Below are 5283 nucleotides of genomic sequence, written 5' to 3'. Positions count from 1 at the left end.
TTTCTTTTTCCTTTTTGCGTGTGGTTATTATTTTGTTTTTATCCTCGTTTTTTTTTTCTATCTCTCTTCTGTCGTTTTTTTTTTTTTTCTCCCTTTATCAGTGTTGTTGGTGTTTGTTATTATTTTGGTTTCTTCTTTTTTTTTCTTTTTACTTCTTCTTTTGTTTCTTCTTCCTCATAAGCCTCTTCCTTCCCTCCTTCCCTTCCTCCACTCCTCTCCACCTCCCCTCTTCCTTCCCTTCCCTGCCCTACCCCTTTCCCTTCTCACCTCCCCTGCTCCCTTCCTCCCTTCCTTCCCTCTCTCACTTGCACTCTCCTTCCCCTTTCCCCTCCTTCCTTCCTCTCTTTCTTTCCCCCCTTCCTCTCCCCTCTACTCCCCCCTTTCCCCTCCCCTCTTTCCCCTCCTTCCTTCCTCTCTTTCTTCCCCCGTTTCCCCTCCCCTCTCCCCCCTTCCTCTCGTTCTTCCCTCCTTCCCCTCCCCCCTTTCCCCTTCTTCCTTCTCGTTCTTCCCTCCTTCCCCTTCCCTCTCCTCCCCCCTTTCTCCTCCTTCCTTCCCCTCGTTCTTCCCTCCTTACCTCCCCTCTCCTCCATCTCCCTCCCAGCTCTTAATTGCGTTGATTTTGCCGACTGAATCAATAAAGCCGTGAATCATTAATGGCTGTGTGTTTTGCTGAGTTAACGAGATCATTTTTGACGGTCGCGGCCGCCCTCGCCCGTTGTCAGCGGCTGCCGGGCTTGCCGCCGCTTTGGGGGCGTTCGACCACTTTGCTTTTTAAAATCCATGTCTTCGCTGATTTTGTTGTCTCTACTGGTGTGGTTGTCACTTGATAACTGTCGTTGCATTTGCTTTTACTGTTAACATTACTCATGCTACTACTATTACCGTTACAATTACTTATATTACTACTGTTACCGTTACTACTACTAATATTACTACTATAACCGTTATTATTACTTATACTACTACTATTACCGTTACCATTACCTACACTACTACTTTTTCCGTTATTAAAAGGGATAGTCAAGTTCCTGTTAGCGTTCGAGGTAATGACTCGTTGCTTATACACACCGCTTGTAGGGAGAGACTCATTGGGCGGATGAATCAATATGACTCAGGTTGTTTTGTCATTTAGCAAGGTGTCCTCTTTCTCTTTCCCTTTTTCTCTTTCTCTTTCTCTCTCTCTTTCTTTCTCTTTTTCTTTCTCTCTTTTTCTTTCTCTTTCTCTCTCTCTTTTTCTTTCTCTTTCTCTTTCCTTCTCTTTTTCTCTTTCTTCCTCTCTTTCTCTTTCTCTCTTTCTCTTTTTCTTTTTTCTCTCTCTCTTTTCTCTCTCTCTCTCTCTCTCTCTCTCTCTCTCTCTCTCTCTCTCTCTCTCTCTCTCTTTCGGTCTCTCTCTCTCTCTCTCTCTCCTCTCTCCCCTCTCTCTCCCTCCCTCCCTCCCTCCCTCTCCCCCTCCCCCTCCCCTTCCCCCCTCCCTCCCTCTCCCCCTCTCCCTCCCCTTCCCCCCTCCCCTCTCTCTCTTCCTCTTTCTCTTCCTCTCTCTCTATTTCTCCCTCCCTCCCTCTCTCTGTCTTTCTCTTTCTTCCTCTTTTTTTTCTTTCTGATCTATCCCTTATTCCGACATTTTCATCGCTTTTTCTGCCTGCCTGTCCTTTGTCTTTGTATTATTTTATATTTACATTTTATCATCATTTTCTTTCTGCATCCGCTTGTCATCTCCCTTCGTTTTGTCTCTCTCTCTCTCTCTCTCTCTCTCTCTCTCTCTCTCTCTCTCTCTCTCTCTCTCTCTCTCTCTCTCTCTCTCTCTCTCTCTCTCTCTCTCTCTCTCTCTCTCTCTCTCTCTCTCTCTCTCCCTCTCGCTCGCTCGCTCGTTCCTTTAACGGCGCCCATCTATTATTATCCCTGCCAGCTGAGCATCGCTCTTTTACCGTCTCTGTATGAACTCATTTGTTCTCCCCTGTTCGCTGTCCCCTCTTCCTCTTCCTCTTTCTTCCTCGTCCTCCTTCGCACCGCTCGCTTATCCCATCTACAATAATCGTTATCTTTTATTCTCCCTTCTCTCCATCGCCCTCCTCTTCTCTCCTCTCGCTTCTTATCGCATGTCGTCGCCTGTCTTATTTATCTCTTCTTCGAGCGGTTCCTGCTGCGTCCTCCTTCCCTTTATCGCTCTTACGTATACATTGCCGTCTTTTACGTTGATCACTCCTCGGTTTTGTTTTGCTTTTCTTTTCTTTACGTCGCTTCTCTTCTCTTTGTTTCGTTTCTCTTCTCTTCCCTTCCGTGTTGTATCCTCCCCTTCTCTTCTCCTCTCTTCTCTTTTTTTCTTGTTCTCCTTGTTTCTCTCCTCTTCCCTTCCCTCCCCTTCCCTTCCCTTCCCTTCCCTTCCCTTTTCTTCCCTCCCCTCCCCTCCCCTCCCCTTCCCTTCCCTTCCCTTCCCTCCCTTCCCTTCCCTTCCCTTCCCTTCCCTTCCCTTCCCTTCCCTCCCCTTCCCTTCCCTTCCCTTCCCTTCCCTTCCCTTCCCTTCCCTTCCCTTCCCTTTCCTTCCTTCCTTCCCTCCCCTCCCCTCCCTTCCCTTCCCTTCCTTCCCTCCCCTTTCCCTTCCCTTCCCTTCCTTTCCCTTCCGTCTCTATCCTTCCCTTCTCTCCTCTTCCCATCCCTTCCTTTCCCTTCTCTTCCCTTCCTTTCCCTTTTGTTCTATCTCTTCTATCTTCTCCTGCCTTCTCCCTTCTTCACTTCCCTTCCATTCTCTTTCTTCCTTTTCTTCTATCATGTCCTCTCTCTCCATATCTCCTTTTCTTTCTCCCTTTCTCCCTCTTTTATACTCCCTTCTCTCCTCTCTCTCCCTCTCCCTCTCCCTCTCCCTCTCCCTCTCCCTCTCCCCCTCTCCCTCTCTCCCTCTCCTCTCTCCCCTCCCCCCTCCCTCCCTCTCTCCCTCCCTCCCTCTCCCCCCTCTCGTTTCGTCTACAACACCGTTTTTTTCTCGCCATCGTAAGATTTAGACATAGAGCGAATAAGACACGAGGGTTGCAGCATTAAGAGAAAAAGCCGCTTCGAGTAAAAACGAGTCTCGTCCTCAAGGCGGGAAACGCAAAATGGTGCTCCCGCCTGAAAGTCTCTTGCGGATATTGAGACTTTTATCCTTATGGCTTTTTCATGTAGTCTGTGTTTCTGCTTTGTGACAACGGCGGACGGTGTATTTAAAAAAAAAAACGGAATACAGAAAAAGTATCGCAAACATCATCATCACCATCATCATTATCATCATCATGGTCATCGTCATCATAATTATCATCATTATCATCGTCGTCGTCGTCGTCGTCGTTATCATCATCATGGTCGTCATCATCATCATTATCATTATCATCATCGTCGTCGTCGTCATCTTCATCATCATCATCATCATCATCATCATCGTCATCATCATCATCATCATCATCATCATCATCGTCATCATCATCATCGTCATCGTCATCATCATCATCGTCATCGTCATCACCATCGTCATCACTATCGTAGTCCTGGCGAGGCGGCCTCCCCGCCCTCCCCTCGCAAGGACCCGCTCCTCTTCGGCTTGAGGGGAAAAGAGGCTGATCCTGACTTTTCCCCTCTTTTTTTCCTCTCTTTCCTTCCAACATTGGGCTCTTTGTTTTTATTTATTTTTTATTGCGTTGGTCCCTTCCCCGTTTTGCCTTCGTGCTCTGCTAGCTTTTGTGTTTTTTCGCTTTTCTTTTCATCGTTTCTCTTTATTTCCTTTGATTTTTGGGATCAACATATTCGACTTTTGTCTATTCTTCTAATGATATCCTTCTTTTTTTTGTTTTTCTTTCTCTCTCTTCACCATTTTCCCCTTTCCCCCCCTCTTTGCTTCCTCCCTTATATTTCTTTTCCCTCTCACCCTTCCACCCTCCCTCACCCCCCCCCCCCCCTCTGCTCACCCTTTCGCCAGTCCTCTTCCCTCCTCTCCTCTCCTTTCCATCATTCCTCTTCTCTCCTCTCCTCTTCTATCCACCATCCATTTTTCCCTCTTTCTCAACTTCCTCTCCTCTACCTTCCCTTGTACTTTCCTTTCCTTCCCTCTTCCTTCCACTATCCCCCTTTTCCTTCGCCATCTTTCTTCCTTCCCTCTCTCCTCCCTTCACTTTTTCCACTCACCCCTTCCCCTCTACCCCCCTCCCACCTCCCTGCTACTTACCCCACCCCCTCCCCTCTACCCGCCTTTTACCCCTCCCCTCCGTACCTCCCCCCCCTCCCCCCGGTGATGATAGCGTAGGCGGACTTTATTAGCGCCGCCGGACCATCGTTCCCCGGGGGGCCATGAGCGCCTCCGATATGGCGAAGGCCTACGTGCCGCCCCAGCTGTGGAACATTTCTTCCTCCTTTTTTTTCCGTGGGATGGTGTAGGGGGAAGGTGGAGGTGGGGGAGCAGGAGGAGCAGGAGGAGGATGTCGGTTCTTACGGATGTCTTGTTATTTTCCTGTGTGGGAGGGGGGGGGGGAGGGATAAGTGTGTGTGGGAGGAAGGTTGTGTGTGTGGGAGAGGGGAGGGATGTGTGGGAGGGGGGTTGTGTGTGTGTGGGAGGGGGGATGTGTGTGTGTGTGTGTGTGTGTGTGTGTGTGTGTGTGTGTGTGTGTGTGTGTGTGTGTGTGTTCCGCTGGCCGGCCGGGACTGGAGGTATCGCAATCGATCTGCATTTGTTTGCCTGTTCTTTGCTTTTTCCTTGAAACCCTCTTAGCGTGATGAGGGCGGCGTCCTTTGAGGGGCCGCCGTCTGCCTTTTGTGAGCGGAGGAGCGAGAGAGAAAATACACCTTTAGTTGGTCACAGCCTCCGCCGCTCCGCTCGTTCATCGAAGCGACGGAAACGGGAGACAAAAGATGCACCCTTTGAGTCGCCGTTTTCGCCGCCGCGTGTGTGTGTGTGTGTGTGTGTGTGTGTGTGTGTGTGTGTGTGTGTGTGTGTGTGTGTGTGTGTGTGTGTGTGTGTGTGTGTGTGTGTGTGTGTGTGTTTTTGTGTTTGTTTGTTTGTTTGTTTGTTTGTTTGTTTATGCGCGCGGTGTGTGTATGTATATTTAAATATTTCACGTACGTGCATATGTTTATGTACACGTATGTATATCCTTTGGAAGCGAGTGCGCGCGTCCATACTCCTTCCTTCCCCCCCCCCGTCCGGCGCGATGAGTCGAGAGCCGCGGCGAGTGTTGACCCTTCCGTAATTGGGTTGGTCGAGGCGAACGGTTTCCCCCCGAGAGAAAATTGGCTTTTCATTTCCTACATTGTTTGGTCGAGCGA

At 49.2% G+C, this 5283-nt stretch overlaps 1 protein-coding gene across 2 annotated transcripts in view; it reads left to right on the top strand.

Annotated features, from left to right (window-relative positions):
• LOC119596988 (adhesion G protein-coupled receptor A3-like) overlaps window positions 1-5283 on the top strand; it is a 162135-nt gene that overhangs the window by 115109 nt on the left and 41743 nt on the right. The gene's annotated exons all lie outside the window — the stretch shown is intronic.

This window comes from Penaeus monodon, chromosome 38 (assembly GCF_015228065.2).
Source record: "Penaeus monodon isolate SGIC_2016 chromosome 38, NSTDA_Pmon_1, whole genome shotgun sequence".
Taxonomy (NCBI): domain Eukaryota; kingdom Metazoa; phylum Arthropoda; class Malacostraca; order Decapoda; family Penaeidae; genus Penaeus; species Penaeus monodon.
The sequence above is the reverse complement of the archived record's forward strand: the minus strand, read 5'-3'. Positions and strand labels throughout refer to the sequence as shown.